This window comes from Monodon monoceros, unplaced genomic scaffold (assembly GCF_005190385.1).
Source record: "Monodon monoceros isolate NGI ecotype Baffin Bay Population unplaced genomic scaffold, NGI_Narwhal_1 Super_Scaffold_21, whole genome shotgun sequence".
NCBI lineage: Eukaryota > Metazoa > Chordata > Mammalia > Artiodactyla > Monodontidae > Monodon > Monodon monoceros.
The window spans coordinates 36,308,062-36,329,933 of record NW_021703778.1 but is presented as its reverse complement, the minus strand read 5'-3'; the positions used below and the strand labels follow the sequence as shown (position 1 = coordinate 36,329,933).

Below are 21,872 nucleotides of genomic sequence, written 5' to 3'. Positions count from 1 at the left end.
CTCCTGACTTGAGGGATAAGGTTCTTCCTTTTATGTTCCAAATCTCTACAGAGGCACCACCCAATCACAGAAACAAGAAATTGGATAGTGGGACTTCCCTGGTGGTCCAGTGGCCAAGACTCCACGCTCCCAATGCAGGGGGCCCGTGTTCGATCCCTGGTCAGGGAACTAGATCTCACATGCCTCACCTAAGAGTTTGCATGCCGCAGCTAAAGATCCCACATGCCACAACTAAAAGATCCCGCATGCCAATGAAGATCCCTCACCCGGTAACGAAGATCCCTCACCTGGTAACGATGATCCTGGGTGCCGCAAGTAAGACGTGGCACAGCCAAATAAATAAATATTTTTTAAAAAATAAAAAAGATCACAGTTTTCGTTTAAAAAAAAAAAAAAGAAATTGGATTGTGATTCTTGATTCTTCCCTCTCCCTCAACTCCCAAATCCAATTAGTTACCAACTCTTATTATTCTACTTTCTTAATATCTCTCTTATCCGACCACTTTTTCTATTCCCACTGTCACTAGTTTGGTTCATGCTACTGTCACTTATCCTGATTATTGCATTGAACTCCTAATCGGTCTTCCAGCTGCAGTCTTGCTCCATGTATTGCCTCACTCCAGTCTACTCTCTATACTGCAGCCAGAGTGATTTATCCAAACCATTAATTTGATGATGTTACCTCCTTACATAAAATCTTGCAGTCGATCCTGCTGACTTGTGGGATAAGGTCAAATTCCTTAGCATGCTCCAAAAGGCACTTTGTGATCTGGCCCCTGCCTACCTCTCTGACTGGTCTCATTCCTCTCGCATTTAAGAGCGTGTAGTTCCCTGAACGCTGCATACTCTCACTTTTGTGTAAGTTGCTTCCTCTGCCTGAAAAGACCTCCATCTCACCCCAGTGCTTTTTATTCTTCCTTGTCTTTCAAATTCAGCTCATGTATCACCTTCTCTGGGAAGCCTTCACTGCACTTCTCCTACCTGCATACTTACCATCATTTGTGTATTGTGTATCGTGTATCTGTTGCTCTCACCAGACTCTGAGTTTCCTGGGGGCAAGAGCCTTATTACTTATCTTTTACTCCCTAAAACTTACGTGAAACGAACACATAAAAAAAGTTGTCAAATGAATGAATGAAGGTCTTAAAGCCGAGGAGGCCCAGACATTCCAGAGACAGATGGATCAAGAATAATTCTTCTTTTTTTTAACTGTTAATTTTATATTGGAGTACAGTTGATTAACAATGTTGTGATAGTTTCAGGTGTACGGCAAAGTGATTCAGTCATACATATACATGTATCTATTCTTTTTCAAATTCTTTTCCCATTTAGGTTGCTACATAATATTGAGCAGAGTTCCCTGTGCTATATACTAAGTCCTTGTTGGTTATCCATTTTAAATATAACTGTGTGTACATGTCAATCCCAAACTTCCAGTCTATCCTTCCGCCCACCCCCAGACACAAGAATGATTCTAAGGATAGGATTATCCTCACTCAGATCCACAGGGAGAGTGGCCCACAGTGTGTGCTCTAGGCTGAAAATGGATTTATCAAAGTAAAAAGCAGAAGATATAGCCCTAGTTCTTGAAGAGCTTTCAGTATCATTTGCAGCAGGAAAAAAAAAAAAGGTATCTTTATGAAAGAAAACTAGTTAAGGTATAACTGCTAGTCTATACACGCTGTTGAAACTTAGAGAAGAAAAGAATCTTTCAGGCATGCCTTAGTCAAAGGAGATTCCTGAGGGAAGCTGGGCCACAACTGGGCCATCTTTGCACTGTAATAGAGGAAGCATAAGCACAGATTAGAAATGGGGTTAGGTATGGGGAGATGGCTAACAACCAGGCTTCGCTCCTTGGAGCTTACAGTTTTGAAGAAAAGATAGGCTGAGTAAGAAATAATTGGGCTGAAAATAATTCGTTAGGAAGGAATAGGACCTGGAGAGATTCATATAAACTGGGTGGATCTGGAAAGGCTTAAGGAGGTTTCCCTGCAGTGCTGGGGTGGAAACAGGATCTCTTATGAAAATAATTCAGATATTTAGGACAAGTGATCCCACACTAGATAAAGATGTAAAGACTAAGGAATTAACTTTTCCGAATGTGGGACTCTAACATGCTATTTTCTCTGCTCGCTGGACTGCCAGTCTTTCCAAACACATGAGTCTTTTGGACCCCATCAATCACAATGGCATGCCTAGTATTTTCCTTTATATCAATATATAGGCCTGCCTGAAGGAAGCATCTTACAGAGTGTGTCAGGCCCAGTTGACTTTGAATTACAGATCAACCACTCACTAGCTGTGTGATCTTGAGCCAGTCAGTTAATTCTTTTTATCCTCAGTTTTTTGATGTGTAAAATGGGAATAAAAATCATTTTCATCATTTGAAGGTTAAACAAGATAGTACATGTTAGTAAAGCTGTTAGCACAATGAATGACAAATGGTAAGTGGACAATGAATGATAATAATTATTAAAAATAGGAAGTGGGTTCAAACTGATGTCCAAATCCTCAGGCCTGTCATTATATAACTGAGCCCCAGTTAGTCACTTCTATACAAATCAAGGGTGTCTACAGCAGAAGCAAAGTTGACTCTATTTTTGAAAACCCTATTCAAAAAAACTATGATCTCACCAGTTTCTCCTTGACCTTCCCAATGAAGGAAGTGGTGGGTGGACGGAGAAGGACTCTTTATGACCCTGACAGGAAAGGAAGTGGCCCAGGCATATCAGGGAAGGCCAGTGCACACACCACACTGGAAGCCTAGCTCTTCCCCGGTGCCACCTCCCAAAAGGATCTATCTGGGTTTGCTGGGAGGACCCATCCACACAGCCTCCCCAAGGTCAGGTCAGGGGCTCGAGATGAGACTTTCTGCCCACCAACCCAGTGGCTATGGTCATCAGAGACCATGGTTTTAAAAGATGCTGTAGTTTGGGACTTCCCTGGTGGCGCAGTGGTTAAGAATCCGCCTGCCTAATGCAGGGGGCACGGGTTCGAGCCGAAGGTCCCACAGGCCACGGAGCAACTAAGCCTGTGCACCACAGCTACTGAGCCCGCAAGCCACAATTACTGAAGCCTGTGCACCTAGAGTCCGTGCTCCACAACAAGAGAAGCCACTGCAATGAGAAGCCTGCACACTGCAATGAAGAGTAGCCCCCGCTCACTGTAACTAGAGAAAGACCACGCGTAGCAACAAAGACCCAATGCAGCCATAAATAAATAAATAAAAGATGCAGTAGCTCTGTATAACATGGGGCGTCAGGAAGAAATATCATTCCCCGAAATCAAAGGTGCCTTCTGTGCAGAGAGATTACTAGAGTCACTCAAGTTTCCCTGGAAGATTTTTGGAGCGCTCTCTTTAAAAAGTCCTGGACAGCTGCAAGGGCAGCTGGGAGAAAGAAGCACCGGCTTTCCGGGTTGGTATGTGTGTACAAGGGGCCGGGGGGTGGAGGGCACCAGTTTCCTGTTTGCCCATTCTACTTTGGCTAAAAAGAGAAAGGGGCCTTGCTGTTTGTTTTTTAGTTCTTAGAGAGGAAAGAGCCGTGTTGTGAATGTGGAGGTCCTGTGGGTGAAGGGCCAAGAGTGGGGGCAACTGTAGCCTCTCCCCCTAACTGGGGCTTATACCTCCTCTGTCAATGATGAGCTTTTTTTGAGCTTTTGCATCTTACAGCTAATGACAGGGGTTGGCTCTTCTTGATAGCTTAGGGATCCTGTGGGAATCTGTTGAGGCAATAATGAATCACCACTCGAAATGTGGTTTGTGTAAATTTGGATTTGAATATAATGTTCTCTTAATGTAACTACATTCAAAGATATGATCACTAGCAATCATTTATACATGCACTGAAATAGTAAAAAACATTAACCTAAAGGCTATTCTGAGCCTGTCTTCAAGGTGCTCGTGCTGAAACTCTGCATGGTTTAGTCACTGCCTCTCTCATCAGTCTGACCTCTGATTCTTTGTCAATGCTATGCCACAATCCAGGCATATGCAAACACCTGCAGCCCCAGGATGTGACAGAGGGGTTAATGAAGAGTTCTGGACCAAACTGCTTTACCCTCTACAAACTGTGTGACTCTAGACAAGTTATTTTACTTCTTTGTACCTCAATTTCTTTATCTGTAAGCAGGGATTGTGGTATCTAAAGTTTTTATGAAGATAAAGTGAGCTAAGAATGTAAACCACTAGAACGGTACCTGATACTTAGTAAATAATGGCTATTAAGTGTCATCTGCTGTGTGAAGCCTGCTCAGACCTCCCCTGGGCAGGATTAACACTGCTTCATTAGTTCCCCTCCTGAATTTTATACGTACTTTTATTTGTCCTTTGGTACATGGAATTTCAATCATGTTCAATTTTCTGAATCAGAAATACAGTATCAAGGCCTGACATAATCTGAAAAGAGAATAATCACTGTAGGAGAAGTTCTTGCTTTTATAAAGAAGAGCTAGTTAACCCACTTGAGTCTGTAACTAGTAAAGTTGAACTGAACTGGTGAAGGAATACTTTTGGGGTGGAGTACTTCCTGTGCTGGGCCTGCCTATTCCAGATTTGTCAACATCCTGCCTTCCAGCTCCCACTGTTAAATAGGCTGACCAGAGAAAAATGCATGATACCAGCCTTACCTCTCACCCTGGGGGCCCCAATCGCACCAAGCTTTTTTCAGTTACACAAAAAGCTTCTGGGCCTTCCCTACCTCTGCTCTTTCTGCCTCGAGCATTTTTTAGCCCTCCCTTCTCCCTTTTCTTAGCCACTCTTTAGGCAATCTTCATTCCCTCCTCCACTCCAAAGGCCTTCTCTTATCTCTCCAAGATGGGTTAAATTATTCTCCTAAGTAGCCACTCAGCCCCTCCCTCATATCTCCCCTATCACAACACTTACTACATTTTATTTTACTTATTTGCCTGGATTTTCTGCTAAATTGTAGGTTTCACAAGCCAGGGAATATGCCTGTAAAACTAGCCCTAGGTGCAACTGACCCATGGTTGGTGTTTAGTAACTGTTGTTAAGAGGAAAAAAATAAACGAACAAGTGAACAGAAGGAATGAACATTTGGTAGCAGGCATCTGCATCACATTCCCTGCCTTTTTAGCTTCCCAAGCGATTCTGTGCACCGTGGATCTAAAAACAAACAAACAAATAAAAAAAGCCATTTCTCAGGGATAGAAAGAAAATCGACTGGGAGTGCTGTACCTGAAACATTTAAAATTTCAAACTGGAGACTCTTAGAATATGAGAGTTTTCATCCACTTCCTCATAATTCAGTCCTACCCAATTCAACATGTTTTGAAAGAAAAAAAGAAAGAGGAGAAAAATATTTAGACAAAATAATTCAATTTTCTTTAAGCTTGGGCTGCTTGATACATGGTTCACTGAGCACTTGAAATGGGGCCAGTCTGAATTGAGATGTGTGTTGCAAGTATAAAATACATCCTAGATCTGGAAGATGTAGGATGAAGAAAGAAATGTAAACTATTGGCAATATTGGTTAGAAGTTGTAATGATAATACTTTTGATATACTGAGTTAAATAAAATACATTAAATTTAATTTCACCTATTTCTTTTCACTCTTTTTAATATGGCTATTAGATAATTTAAAATTGCATTTGTGGGCATGTAGAGGTTAATTTGCAAGTTGGGTCAGATGGCTACCTCTTTTCTGCTCAGATCTGCTTTTTCAGTCCTTTCCTGGTCTACTAAATGCCCATGAACCCTAGCATTTTCTCCCCTGCCTTTGTTGTGACCTCTGGGGCTGGGACTTTGGTGTGGCAACAGGGTCTGCCCCCTGTGTCCTGACCTTAGGTCCTAGTTGCCCAGTTTGCTCACCAAAGCTCTGTTTCTATCCCTGGCCAGAGCCTGTGACCTGACCATAACACTACACAGTTCCCTTTGGACTATGGTTTGGTTTTGGTTTACTCTGTGTTCATTGCACGTGGGAGTTTAGCAAAAAGAAATGAGATCTGTTCTTTAGGCAGATATTTTGAAGTCACCTCTCAGAAAACATTCATAGATGAGAATATACCACAAAAGGTCTCAGGTTGATAATCGTAATAAACAATTTGTCAATATGTGCAAAGTGTTTTCACCTCCATCCCCTTGAACGAGGAGATTGATGCTCCAATGAAGCAACCATTTGGGTAGAGGGTTGGGTGAATCAATTGACCACGCAATTGTCCTGAGTCTTCAGCTGTAACTTTTTAGACCATGCCAACAAATCCTCTTACTACAGAAAGGTCACCTCAGTTCTCTGGCTTGAATTTTCTCCTACGTAAAGCAAGGCTTTCTGAATAACGCCAACTTCAACAGTCCATACATTTACATATGTGAGTGGGAAGGAGAGTAATTCTAAATAAACACAAATCATTAGTACACACATCTCTCCCACTCTTTATTCCTTCCCTCAGTCCCTCCTCCTGAGTAGTGCCAGCTTTTCTGCTTATCTGTGGTATACGAGTAGACAAGCATTGGTGCTTTAGAGCCATAAGACCTGGGTTCACATCCTGACTCTGCCCCATACTAGCAGTGTGATTTGGGGCAAGTGACTTCACTTTCTAAGCCTCAGTTTCTTCCTCTATAAATTGGTGATAACGTTGTCTTATGGAAAACATCTGGCTCAGAGGAGCTGTTTATTACCATGTTATGCTTGTATCATACCCCTGCTGACTTTGGGGAGCCCTAGTACAATTGCTGCCTTTGCCTTATTAAAAAATAATAATAATTAGGGAATTCCCCCGCGGTCCAGTGGCTAGGACTCCATGCTTCCACTGCAGGGGGCTCGGGTTCAGTCCCTGGTTGGGGAAATAAGATTCCTGCAAGCTGGGCGGCACGGTGAATAAATAAATAAATATATACATAAATAAAATAATTATGTATACAAAGCTTTCCCGACCTTTAGAAAGAAAAATACACCTCACTGACTTAGTCACTTTCTTTGGTTAATGTCTTACTTTGCCCTTTCATTTCACAGTCAGTATTCTTGGAGTGCATGTGCTTTACTGCCCTGCCGTTTTTTCTCTCCTTTCTTCTCTGCCATGTGTCATCTGCTTTGACACTACAGTGACCCTCCAGACCCTACTTCAGTAATGACCAGTCAGCTGGCAAATCCAGCGGTCCCCTATCCGTCCCCATTCTCCCCAACTTCACCACCGTGACATTTGGCACTCACCACCCCTTCTTTAGATGCTTCCCTCCTCCTGGAGTTCCCAGGACCACCGGAAGTTACCCAACCAGGCAGATCAGTACCCTTACAAATTTACCAGCTCCTGGCGGTCTAGTCTGCTTCCTCTGGTTTCTGACCATCCCATTTTTAAATGGTATGGCACAATTTTTTCTTCTCTCTCCTCAGACCTCCCACCAGCCGCCGCTCCTCGCCCCTCCCCCACTGGTGACATTCCTTCTCGCTTGCCTGTGGTTACTTCTGAGCCGGCACCTGCAGCCAGGCAACGCTCAGCGCCACTCCTCCAGCTCGCCAGCGGAAGTGGCTTCCTAGCTAAAGCCGGGCCTTTCACCTTTGCCAGAAAGCCCTCCCCTCCCGACATCTGGGTACCCTTAGCGGGAAGGAACAGATCATCAGTGATGTGTCTTTAGCCTCTCCCACTCTACTACATCCTCCCTGGGAGCATTTAGGATATCTTTTCATCTTAAAAAACAACACAAACAAACAAAAAAACCTTCCTCGGCCTCACTTCCCCTTCTAGTCTTCTCTCTCCTCTATTTTAACAAAAGTTCTTGAAATCAGCCCATGCCCTCTGCTTCCTCCTCTTGCTCTCCACTCTGGTTTCTGCCTTACAACTCTGCTGAGGGCTCCCTGCATGTTGTGAATTCTAGGTGCTTTATACAGATGTAAGATCCCCTTAATCACGAGGGTGGTGATAGTACTGTCTCTGTAAAACACCTGTGGGGTGTAGATGACTTCAGTAAATTAGCCAAGGTCCCAAGCCTCTGGCAGGGGTTTGCAATCAGACCGTTGGGCTCAGAATCTATGCTCTTGGCCACCATGCCATACCATACCCCACGCCTCAAACTGTTCTCAGCGCTCAGCCCAGTGCCTTGCATGTAGCAGGTGATGGATAAACATGTCTGAATGAATGAACACATCCTGGCCCCATAGTTCAGGTTCTTATTCTCTCACTCTTAGACTAACAAACCCAAGAGCAAAGGGTTCTTAAAAAGTGCATGGGCTTGGGTTTATGCCTATTTTTCTGACAGAAACATAGTTCTCATGGTTTTCATGGGTGCCTATGTCCCCCCAGAAGTTAATAACTTCTTCATTCATTCATTTTTCTGTCTTCAGTTTCATTTTCCCCAACCTCCTCCGCTTTACATCCTGTACATTGCCATTAGATGACTGGATTGTCAATGTTTTGTTCTAATTCTGTTACTGGTAAAAACATAAGAACAAATAACCTCCCTCCACCTGAAAAGTCTTGAATGCCTCCCTGGATGACTGCCTCCAAGATAAAAATCAAACACTTTGGCCTAACGGCCAAGACTTTTGGTAATCAAACCCTAACACATTTTACCAGTGCTATCTCCCACTTTTACTTGAATCCTCTGTTCCAAACTGAAGTCTTCTTGTAACTTCAAAATTTCTGTTCTAACCCAACTTTCAGCAATTCATTCAACAATAATGTATTGCGTTCCAGGTCTAAACCAGGCACTGTGCCTGGGCCTGAAGATACAAAGATGAATACAACGCAGTCCTTACCCTTGGGAAATTACCAGTCTAATCTGGGAGAGAGATGTGACAACAAAATCCTCAAAATATGGGATGGCAAACAATTCATGGGAATTATTCCTACTTGGAGGCAGGCTGGAGCTGACAGCAGGAAGACTTTCTAAGTTAAACATGTCTGTACTCTTTACATGTTTCTTTTACAACAAGCATGCATTAATTTTGTAACCAGGAAAAAGGTAATATTCAGTGAAGATTATGGTTGATTTGATTTTGAGCTTCTGAGTTTCAAAGGAGAATAACCATAACTGTAAAAGAATTCATAAAATTAATGAGGAAAAGACAGTCAAGCAATGGAAAAATGGGCAAAAGCTTTGAAGAGACATTTCCCCAAAGATGAAACATTTGTGGTCAATAAATATATGAATACATGTTCAACCTCATTAATCATCAAGAAGTACAAATTGAGACCACAATGAGATTCTATTCGATATCTATTTGAGAGGTGAAAATTAAGAAATCTGACAAAACCAAGTGTTGAAGAGGATTTGGATCAATAAGATCTTGTATACAATGTTGTTGAAACCGTAAATTGGTAAAAACCACTTTGGTTAGCAGTTTGGAATTATCTTGTAAAGCTGAAAGTTCACTTAGTCTTTGACCCAACAAGTCTACTCCTGTATAAATACGCAAGAGAAATTCTTGCACTTGTGCACCAGTGGGTTTTATACGAATATTCTTAGTAGCACTTTTGCAATAGCAAAAACCTGCAACAATCCAAATGCTCATTATCAGGAAACTGGTTGTATTAGTTTGAAGTCCTCAAAAGCAGAGACTGGGACGAGGACTTGGGTGCAAGTTGTTCATTTGAGAAGTGACCTCAGGCAGCAGGGGTGAATAAGAGGGTGAGATTGAGGCAAAGTAGCAGGAAACACCAACATAAGGAGTGTGATTCCATGGAGACCTCTGAGAAATATACAAAATGCCTCCCAGGGACTTCCCTGGTGGTCCAGTGGCTAAGACTCTGTGCTCCTAATGCAGGGGGCCTGGGTTCGATCCCTGGTCAGGGAACTAGATCCCACATGCTGCAACTAAGAGCTCACATGCCGCAACTAAGAATTCACATGCCACAACTAAAGATCCTGTGTGCCGCAACTGAAGATACTGTGTGTCACAACTAAAAGCCCTCATGCAACAACTAAGAGCCCACATGCTGCAACTAAGATCCCACACACAGCAACAAAGATCCGGCGTGCTGCAACTGAGACCCAGCACAGTCAAATAAATAAATAAATATTTTTTAAAATCCCGTATAAAAAAAAAAATGCCTCCCAGAATTGTCCATCTGAAGAAAGGGAGCTTGGGGCATTTATCCCTTGGCTCACACCCCCCATTGGTTGAGGGTTAATGCTCTTCACTTTCAGTCTGTGTTTGGGAGTGGGCTGAGAAGGCTCTTGCGGCTTTTGAGAAGGCCTTAAAGCAGAAATTGGAGAGGCCCACGGCCTAGCACTTGCGGTGGGCATTGTCAGTAAATGGGAGGCCCCACAAAACTGGCTACCACATATTTGGCTAAAACCAGTTGTGGGCCAAAGGGAAGAATACAGGGCACCAAGAGCCTTTGCTGCCAGCAACAAATTAATATTAGCATATTTACACGTTGAAATAGTCGACAGCAGCAACCATAAATAAACTCAGCTCCAGGCAACAAACCTGAGATGGATCTTAGCAATAAAACATGAAAGGTGAAAAAGAAGTCCCAGGACACACCACTATGTATAAAATATCAATACATAAAGAACAAGGATTTACTGTATAGCACAGGGAACTATATTCAATATCTTGTAATAACCTATAATGGAAAAGAATCTGAAGCTATACAGCTGAAACTAACACAATATTGTAAATCAACTGTAGTTAAATTAAAAAAAAAAGTTCCCAGGTTATTATGTAGGGAATGATACTACTTTAATAAACAAAACAGCTAAAATTAATAATATATGTTTTGGAAATATGTATGCATGTTCACACACACACAAATACATACTTATGTATGTATGTAAATACATAGACATATACAAATTTGAAAAAAATTTATTTATCTTTGGCTGCGTTGGATCTTTGTTGCTGCACACGGGCTTTCTCTAGTTGCGGTGAGCCGGGGCTACTCCTTGTTGCAGTGTGCAGGCTTCTCATTGTGGTGGCTTCTCTTGTTGCAGAGCACGGGCTTTAGGCACACGGGCTTCAGCAGTTGCGGCAAGTGGGCTCAGAAGTTGTGGCTCATGGGCTCTAGAGCGCAGGCTCAGTAGTTGTGGCGCATGGGCTTTGTTGCTCCGCAGCATGTGGGATCTTCCCTGACCAGGGATTGATCCCACGTCCCCTGTACTGGCAGGTGGATTCTTAACCACTGCGCCACCAGGGAAGTCCCTCCACTCTTTTTTAGGTTCTATTCCCATGTAGGTCATTATATAGTTCCCTGTGCTATACAGTAGGTTCTTATTAGTTATATATTTTATATATAGTGTTGTATATATGTCAATCCCAATCTCCCATTTTATCCCTCCTGCCTCCCCCCCTTTACCCCTTGGCAACCATAAGTTTGTTTTCTACATCTATGACTCTATTTCTCTTTTGTAAATAGGTTCATTTGTACCATTTTTTTTAGAATCCACACACAAGCAATATCATATGATATTTGTCTTTCTCTGTCTGACTTATGTCACTCAGTATGACAATCTCTAGGTCCATCCACGTCGCTGCAAATGGCATTATTTCATTCTTTTTAATGACTGAGTAATATTCCATTGTTTATATGTACCACATCTTCCTTATCCATTCCTCTGTCGATGGACATTTAGGTTGCTTCCATGTCCTGGCTATTGTAAATAGCACTGCAATGAATATTAGGGTACATGTATATTTTCGAATTATGGTTTTCTCCAGATATATGCCCAGGAGTGGGATTGCTGGATCATATGGTAGCTCTATTTTTAGATTTTTAAGGAACCTACATACTGTTCTCCATAGAGGTTGTACCAATTTACATTCCCGCCAACAGTGTAGGAGGGTTCCCTAAAGAAGCAAGACTTTTTAACTTTAAATTTTTATAAAGCTAGGACAATTTTTAAAAATAATTTTTTTGGAATTCCCTGGTGGTCCAGTGGTTAAGACTCCACAGCTATCACTGCTGAGGGCATGGCTCCAATCCCTGGTTGGGGAACTAAGATCCTGCAAGCTGCATGGTGCAGAAAAAATATATATATATTATTTTTAATAAAATGTTTTTTGTTTTTTTTATTTTTTTAAATTTTATTTTTGGCTGCGTTGGGTCTTCGTTGCTGTGTGCGGGCTTCCTCTGGTTGTGGCAAGTGGAGGCTACTCTTCGTTGCGGTGCACAGGCTTCTCATTGCGGTGGCTTCTCTTGATGCAGAGCACGGGCTCTAGGTGCGTGGGCTTCAGTAGTTGTGGCACGTGGGCTCAGTAGTTGTGGCTCGCAGGCTCAGTAGTTGTGGGCTTAGTTGCTCTGTGGCACGTGGGATCTTCCTGGACCAGGGCTCGAACCCTTGTCCCCTGCAATGGCAGGCGGATTCTTAACCACTGTGCCACCAGGGAAGCCCTAAAATGTTTATTTTTTACATAAAAATAGTTTTAAGAGCAAGAAAATGATAAACACAAGATTAAGCAATGGGGTGGTGATCATTCTGTAATGTATAAAAATATCAAATCACTGTGTTGAGCACCAAGAACTAATGTAGTGCTGTAGGTCAGTTATACTTCAAAAACCCCCCAAAGAAACAAGCAAACAAACTCTAAGAAAAAGAGGTCAGATTTATGGTTACCAGAGGCAAGGGTATGGGGAGGGGAAGGGGAGGGGAAGGGGAATTGGATGAAGGTGGTCAAAAGGCACAAACTTCCAGTTATAAGTACTAGGGATGTAATGTACAACATGAGTAATATAATGAACACTACTGTATGTTATATATGAAAGTTGTTAAGAGAGTAATCCAAAGAATTTTCATCACAAGGAAAACAATTTTTTTCTTTTTCTTTTATTATGTATCTATAAGAGATGATAGATGTTCACTAATCTTTTTGTGGTAATCACTTCATAATGTATGAAATTCAAATCATTATGCTGTACGTCTAAACTTACACAGTGCTCTATATCAGTTATATCTCAATAAAACTGAAAGAAAAAAAGATTAAGCACTGGATGGGGGAATATATGTAAGTTGTCAATTCTAGTTTTTAGGTTGAATAAGTAACAAAAGATGGTCACACATGAACAAAAGAATATAGGGTCCCTGACCCATGGAACATATTTAACCCCATCATGTACACCTCAGCTCCAAGAACTAGAATTATATGGTATGATAAGTACATTTAGAGGTATCTATACAGTAAGATGTACTGATAACACAAAGGTGGGAACTGGAAGATACTCCCTCACACCAGGGAAGGTCAGGGAAGCTTGACCAAAAAGGTGGCAGTTAATGGGCTTAAAAGAATAAGAAGATTGCCAACCTTGGGAGGAGGTGGGAAGGTTCCAAACGGAAAGAGCAGTATGGACAATGGTACAGAAATGAGAGACAGTGCAGCATTCAATAGACTTCAGACAATTACAGTTGATAGAAGAGGAGAATGAAAGAGGTACATGCAAGTGATGGATCCAGAAGATAAGGTCCATGATAAGGAGGTTAGGCCTTATTCCACATGGTAAGCAAATAAGAGCATTGGAGGGTACTTTTTACTGATTATTTAAACAATCTTTTTAAAAATAAATTTATTTATTTATTTTTGGCTGCATTGGGTCTTTGTTGCTGCGTGCTGGCTTTCTCTAGTTGCAGCGAGCAGGGGCTACTCTTTGTTGCAGTGCACGGGCTTCTTACTGTGGTGGCTTCTCTTGTTGCAGAGCACAGGCTCTAGGCGCACGGGCTTCAGTAGTTGTGGCACGCAGCCTCAGTAGTTGTGGCTAGCTGGATCTAGAGTGCAGGCTCAGTATAAACAATTTTTTTTTTTTTCTTTTTTGGCGGTACGCAGGCCTCTCACTGTTGTGGCTTCTCCCGTTGCGGAGCACAGGCTCCGGACGCGCAGGCTCAGCGGCCATGGCTCACGGGCCTAGCCGCTCCGCGGCATGTGGGATCTTCCCAGACTGGGGCACGAACCCATGTCCCCTGTATCGGCAGGCAGACTCTCAACCACTGTGCCACCAGGGAAGCCCTAATTTTTTAACATTAACATTCTTTATTTTAATTTAATTTATTTTATTTTTTGTCGGATCTTAGTTGCAGAGTGCAGGCTTCTCTCTCCAGTTGTGGAGCCCAGGCTTCTCTCTAGTTGTGGCACACGGGCTCCAGAGTGCGTGGGCTCTACAGCTGAGGTGCGTGGGCTTGGGCTTAGTTGCACTGCAGCATGTGGGATCTTAGTTCCCCGACCAGGGATGGAACCTGTGTCCCCTGCCTTGGAAGGCGATTCTTAACCACTGGACCACTAGGGAAGTTCCTGGAGGGTACTTTTTAAAGCAGGGTACTGACAAGATTTGTTTCAGAAAGATCCTTATAGCAGAGTGGAGGACTGGTTGGAGTGTGCTGCAGGCAGGAAGATCAGTTAGGATAGTCTGATCTTAGGCCGGGTGAGAGATATCAAAGTCCTGATTTACTCAGGAGCTCTGCTGTGTGTAGGCATGTATGGGCTTTTTTTAAGAGGTAGAATGGGCAGAATTTTATTTCCATTCTCTCCTGTGCTTTTCTTTATAGCACCTATCACCCTTGACTTATATTTACTTATCTGTTGTCTCTTTCCCCCTACCAGGATGTAAACTCCAGGAGAGTGAGGATTTTAAGTTAATTTTGTTCCTTCCTCAATCCCCAGGGCCTAACAGTTCCTGGCACATAATAGGTACTGAACAATTACTTGTTGAAGGCATGAAGTTTAGCTGGGAAGGAGACATACAGGGTAATAGCCAATAGGGGAAGAATTTCTAATGCTACACTCTGATTTAGCTCTGTATCTCCTATTAATCTCTTCCAGAGTTCAGACTCTAGCTCAGTATTTGACCAAACAATAAATCATTCCCGCGTCTGGCTCTCATCCTTGTCTCAGCCTGAGTTAAATCTTTCCTGCCCCCTCTACCCATCCTACCCGTCCTCTAACTTCCTCCACTTTTTATCCCTACGAACCCTGATTTTCCAGGTTCCCTTAAGGTCCTCGGCCATATGTGCTGGGTTTTTTTGTTTTTTTTTTTTTTTGGTACGTGGGCCTCTCACTGTTGTGGCCTCTCCCGTTGCGGAGCACAGGCTCCGGACGCGCAGGCTCAGCGGCCATGGCTCACGGGCCCAGCCGCTCTGTGGCATGTGGGATCTTCCCGGACCGGGGCACGAACCCACGTCCCCTGCATCGGCAGGCGGACTCTCAACCACTGCGCCACCAGGGAAGCCCTCGGCCATATGTTTAGATGGTTCTCACATTGCTATATGATCACATACCTGCTAGATAATCTGCTTCCAGATCCACTCCTCTCCATCCTTCTCTAGAGGCTGACCTTGAAGGGCAGTGTCATCTGGGGTTACTTGCCCTTAGACTTCCTCTTGGGTTCAGCCAGTGGGAGGTACCACAGGAAGAGAGAGAGAGAGAGAGAGAGAGCGCTGTATTCCTCAAAGTTCCTACTGGCCCTCCCTCTCCTTCAGCTGTTGCTCTGAGCACTGGTTCCATCTCTTTGCCCCTTCAGGCCTATGGTTGATAATGGCTTCTCAGCATTAGCCCTGGGGTATTTCATTATCCCTGGGGTATTTCATTATCCCTTGCTGGTTTCCCTCAACCCTGCCAGCATCTTTATACACTGTCCCTTCATTAACTTTCTTCAGTTACACACATTGAGCATCTGTTTTCTGCTGATCTTGGCTGACACAAAAGTAAAAATGGAGAATTTTATCTTTTTAAAAGAAATTGATATGATTCACAAAGTTCACCCTTTTATTTTTTTATATTTCTTTGGCCACACGGGGATCCGACCAGGGATTGAACTCAGGCCCTGGCAGTGAAAGCACAGAGTCCTAACCACCGGACCACCAGGGAATTCCCAAAAGTTCACCCTTTAAAAGTATATAATTCAGTGGTTCTCAGTATAGTTGAGCAAATTATATCTTTTTTCATTTAATATGTAATCAAATGTTTTCTGTTACATACTCAGTGGTAAGTTATACAATGTTGCATGCCGTAAGTTACCTATTCATATGTTTCAAACTTTCACTATCACAAATAAGGTTGTAGTAAATATTAGGCATGTAGTCATTCTCTTTTGGATAGAACTTTTTCTTTCTTTCTTTCTTTCTCTCTCTCTCTCTTTCTTTCTTTCTTTTTTCCTTTTTTTTTTTGCAGTACACAGGCCTCTCACTGCTGTGGCCTCTCCCGTTGCGGAGCACAGGCTCGGGACGCGCAGGCTCAGCGGCCATGGCTCACGGGCCCAGCCACTCCGCGGCATGTGGGATCTTCCCGGAGCGGGGCACGAACCCGTGTTCCCTGCATCGGCAGGCGGACTCTCAACCACTGCGCCACCAGGGAAGCCCTCTTTCTTTCTTTCTTTCTCTCTTTCTTTCTCTCTTCTTCTTCTTCTTTTTTTTTGTGTGAAAACTTTTATATTTAGAATTAGCCAGCTGGACTCAGTTTAGGTGATCCCAATTTTGTTGGCAACATCCAAAGCATCATAGTCAGGAGCCAGGCGAACATATGCCTTCTTTTTTCCATCAGACCTGGTCAAGTTGTCCACCTTGGCCACGTCAATGTCATAGAGCTTCTTCATAGCCTGTTTAATTTGATGCTTATTGGCCTTGCCATCCACAAGGACCACAAGTGTGCTGTCTTCTGTCTTCTTCATGGCTGACTTGGCGGTGAGGGGGAACTTGATGATGGCATAGCGGTCAAGCTTGTTTATCCTAGGGGTGCTCTTTGCAGGATATTTGGGCTGCCTCCTGAGCCTCAGTGCTTTGGGCTGTGGCAAGCTGGGTGACAGGCGAATTTTTTTTTTTTTTTTTCTGGCCGTGGACACATTTCAACTCTGCTTTCTTGGTCTTCAAAGCCTTTGCTTTGGCTTCGGCTTTGGGAGAGGCAGGGGCTTCCTTCTTTGCCTTTGGTGTCATCTTTGTGAAAAGGAGGAAGGACTTTTTCTTAAGGAAAAGTTTCTAGGAGTGGTACTGATGAGTCAAAATAGAGTCACATCTCTATTAAGGCTCTTTGCAAGTACTGTCAAATTGCTTTTTAAGAGAATTATACCAATTCCCATTGACACAGCTTTCTCTGAATGGACCAATTGTATCATCTCATTAGCACTGGAAAGTACATAAGGTGTGTATATATATATATATGTATCGTATATATATGTATATATATATATGTATATATATATATATATATATATATATATATATATATATATATACATATATACTGTTAATGTAGTAGGTGGTATTGTGGTATTACCATGGGGATTTCTGTGATAGCCATGCCAATCCTAAGATATTTAAAGCCATTTTTTAGCTAAGTGGGAATGGAGGGACAGTGATTTTGAAGGGATGGAGTAGAGAGAAGGTAAAGGGATTTGCTCCTTAACATTCCTCCTTCTCCATCCTGCCTCTTCATCCTGTTTACATACCAGTTTCTTCCTTTTCAGTGAGCTGTGCTTCTTCAGGGCCTAGAATAGTGCCTGGCACTATCCTGAATATCAGTAAACATTTATAAAGTGGATACATAATGGAAGAAGAATGTTAAGATATATGCACCCAGAGTTGGTTATACTAGTATATGAGCATTAACCGGTTTTGTTTTAATGAACTCTCTGGAATCAACACTTTCCATTCCCTCCAAATAAACATATTGACTAATGCCCAAGCCTGCTAAATGCTTTGGATTAGTGAGTCCATCTCTGGAATATCTACATACTTCTTCCTACCAGTTTTGTTAGATGCCTAATAAGAATCTGTTGTGTTTGATCCCAAAATTGCTTATGACAGCTGTTTGCCAGAGTATAATTAATTTAATTAAAATTACATAAACTGATGACACATAAGCATGAAAAAGAAAGAGTTGTTTCTATGAAGTGTCAGTTGAATGTTTTGGAAATATTAGATAGAGACCAGTTGAAAATTACTGTCAAACCAGACGTGAGTGAGAGAATTAAGAAGGAATTTTTTTTTTTTTAAGAGGGAGTCTCTAGTTATATTGCTTTGCAAGAAGCTCTAAGTCCTCAGTCAACTTTATTTTTTTAATTTTTAATTTTTGGCCATGCTGTGGGGCATGTGGGATCTTAGTTCCTGGACCAGGGATCAAACCTGTGGCCCCTGCAGTGGCAGTGTGGAGTCTTAACCGTTGGACCTCCAGGGAAGTCCCCCTCAGTCAACTTTAAAAAAACGAATTGGAAAGCATAGAAAATATATCATGGACATGAATTATGTAAGAAAGACAACTCAAGAATTCTAATCGCCACTGTTGCTCACATAAAAGTTTTGACCTCACATCAAAAGATTCGCAAGTGGGTATTCCTTATAGGTTTGAAATGAAAATGAAATATTAAGGTTTGTATTTGTCACTTTTTATAATTCACTGCTTTAATATACTTTTCCAATTAACTGACCAACTACTGGGCTAGATCCAATTTGTTTGGGCAGGGATAAATCCTTATTCCCCATTCCTTTTTTTTTTTTCCCCCCCATAGGAAGTCAGGTAGGAGAACTTGTCCTGGTTCTTCCAGGTGACCTACCTAATTGGTGAATTTGGATCTGCTTGCCCTTATGGAGAGGGCAGTCTTCTCTAATCATACATGGTTAAAGTTGCTAGACCTCTGCAAGTTGTAGGTTGGAGTTTTGGGGGAGAATATTTTAATTCAAAGAATAGTAAAAAGACTATTGGTCATCAACCAGAACATTCTTCAGCTCAGCTTTATTGGTAATAAAGTTGATATTTTCAGCTTTTCACTGGTTCCAAACTTCTAAGTAAGGGATAAAATTTACTGTCCCTGTAGTACTCCAACAGCGTTGGATCAGATGGCTTCTATGTGTTGCCACAATCCAGACATATTATTTCCCTTTTATTTTAGTCCATGATTCTGTTCATTCAAATAAATAGTTGTCTCTGGTAGTCTGCAGGCAGTAGTCTAATCTTGTTTGAAGTTCAGTCTGTATCTCAAGCTAGACAAAGGAGAAAACATTTATGCCTCCTGAGAAATATTGAAATCAGGAAATATTTACTGAGAAGGGAAGAGAAACTCAAACATGGCTCCTGCCAATCCTTCTATTCTCTCCCCCACCGCATCCTGAGAGAGTCTTGCCTGTCCTGAGGCTTTCTGGGACATGTAAACATGGCAAACTTAAGGTCACTGCCTGTATGGATATTTAAATGAGAACTGCAAACATAAGGAATAATAGTCTAGCCTTTTTTCAATGTCCTTTAAGGCATTTTGGAGCCCTATAATGGGTCATAAGATCAATGACCAGTATTTAAGAAGAAATAAAAATAATAAAGTTGAAAATATCAGAGTGTATTGCATACAATGGTAATATTTCATGAAATGTTTTGTTTCAGAGGTGTGTGTGTCTGTGTGCACATGTGTATATATTCTGCGTTGAGATGTGGAATATATTTCTTATGGAGGTTCAGAGTCAGAAAGAGCGCAAAGAATATTATTCAGCCATAGAAAAGAAGGAAATCATGCCATTTTTGAAAACATGGATGGATCTTGAGGACATTATGCTAAGTGAAATAAATCAGAGAAAGACAAATACTGTGTGATTTCACTTATATATGGAATCTAAGAAAAAGCTGACCTCATAGAAAGTTGTAAAAAAACAAAAAAGTTTTTGCAAGCATTGGTTTAAAATGCACATTTCTTCTTCCTTTCATTTTCACTCTTTGCTAATTTGTTCTCTGAAACTTCTGCCTTGTGAATAAAAATTGTAGTAATGAATAACCAGAGAAGCAAGGGCCAGTTCTCACTCTGTGAAAAGGGAATGCAAAAACTGTTGCCCCTACCGCTTCACTCTGAGTCAATCAGATGCCCAGATATCATTAGGGTAGAAGGGTTAAGATCTAGAATCTCATTAAGGAAGAGGATACAGGAACATTTATTTTAAAATTTATCACCTGCACAGTTCAAGCTCCAGGGTTCTCCCAGCTGTCAAATTACAAAGGGTTCAACTTGGCATTCAGAACTATTGCCCTACTTGTCCAGACTGATTCACCTCAATTTCTTCCACATGAATCTGTGCTCCAACCAAACTGACCTCTTGGTGTTTGCTGAACTTCTCATTTTGTATCATTGTACTGTTCCTTCTGCAAAGGGCAGCCTCCTCAACTAGCTCATCTCTGCTTGTCAAAGTCCCATCCATCCTTCAAATATCCATTTCCAATTTCCTTTCCTGATTTCTAATATCTTTCTTCTGAATTCCATAAATATCTTTTAAAAATACCTTTCATAAAAATACACTTTAAAATATCATTTTTCCTGATTTCAAGGTAAATATTAATGTACTACTGTAAAAATAAGAAAATAAGAAGTCACAGAAGAAAATAAAAATACCATTTAAAAATCTATGTGTGATATTATTTTATATTACGTAGCTCAAAAGTACTATTGCCTCCATTTTACCGAAGAGGAAAGGGATGATCAGAGAGATGAGGTGACCGGTCCAGGGCAGCACAGAGAGTTGGTAACAGAGGCTGGACTTGAAGCCAAGTCTCCTGATTCCCTCTGTGATGCTCTTTGATGGACACCATGCAGCCTCTGGGCACAGGAGGGGACTTTGGAAATAGCTAGGTCTGGGACTTCCCTGGTGGCACAGTGGTTAAGAATCCACCTGCCAATGCATGGGACACGGATTCAAGCCCTGGTCTGGGAAGATCCCACATGCCGCGGAGCAACTAAGCCCGTGTGCCACAACTACTGAGCCTGTGCTCTAGAGCCTGTGAACCACAACTACTGAGCCCACGTGCCACAACTGCTGAAGCCCGCGCGCTCTAGGGCCTGTGCTCCGCAACAAAGAGAAGCCACTGCAAAGAGAAGCCCGCGCACCACAACAAAGAGTAGCCCCTGCTCGCCACAACTAGAGAAAGCCTGCGCGCAGCAACAAAGACCCAACGCAGCCAAAAATAAATAAATAAATAATTAAAAAAAAAAAAAAAAGAAGAAGAAATAGCTAGGTCTGCTGTCCAGAGCCCTGCTTTATTTTCCTGTTTATACCTGGCGATCCAGAACACTACTAAAAAAGTATATGCGTTAAAAAAAAATTAAATTGCATTTATTTGTTCTTTATTGGTAAAGCACATAGTATAAAATTCAAAGGGCACAAAAGGGCATACGGTGATAAAAGGTATCACTCATGCTCCTGTCCCCCAGCCATCTAGTTTCCCTACCCAATCTCATTTGTGTCCATCAGATATGTGCTATGCTTGGATAAGCAAATATATATGTGTGTAAATATTAATTATATATATAATTTTTATAAAAAATGGAATTATATTCTACCCTGCTCTCCACCTTGCATTTTAAAAAATTTGAAGGGAAGGGGCAATATTGGGGGAGGGGAGTAATAGGTACGAACTATTAGGTATAAAATAAGTGACAAGGATATATTGCACAGTATGGGGAATATAGCCAATATTTTATAATAATTATAAATGGAGTATAACCTTTAAAAATTGTGAATCACTATATTGTACACTTGTAACTTGTATAATATTGTACAGCAACTATATTTCAATTTAAAAAAATAAGCAGATTCTGGGATTAAAGATATTCAATATGGTGTTATCCAATAAACCCAATGCAAATAAATGTAAAAAAAAAGTCTTTGTGTGATACACATTTATGTATATTTATATATTACAAGCTGGTATCATATCTTTTAAAAAAGTATTTATTTATTTAGTTTTGGCTGCGGCATGTGGACTCCTAGTTGTGGCATGCATGTGGGATCTAGTTCCCTGACCAGGGATTGAACCCGTGCCCCCTGCATTGGGAACACAGAGTCTTACCCACTGGACCACCAGGGAAGTCTCGGTATCCCATCATCTTACGATGTGCTTTTTTTTTTTTTTTTTTTGCGGTACGCAGGCGTCTCACTGCTGTGGCCTCTCCCGTTGCGGAGCACAGGCTCCGGACGCGCAGGCTCAGCAGCCATGGCTCACGGGCCCAGCCGCTCCGCAGCATGTGG

The 21,872-nt window shown here is 41.9% G+C and overlaps 1 pseudogene; it reads right to left on the bottom strand.

The window, feature by feature from the left end:
- Nucleotides 1–16,336: 16,336 nt before the first annotated feature.
- Nucleotides 16,337–16,808, bottom strand: LOC114903806 (annotated as a pseudogene).
- Nucleotides 16,809–21,872: the final 5,064 nt, after the last annotated feature.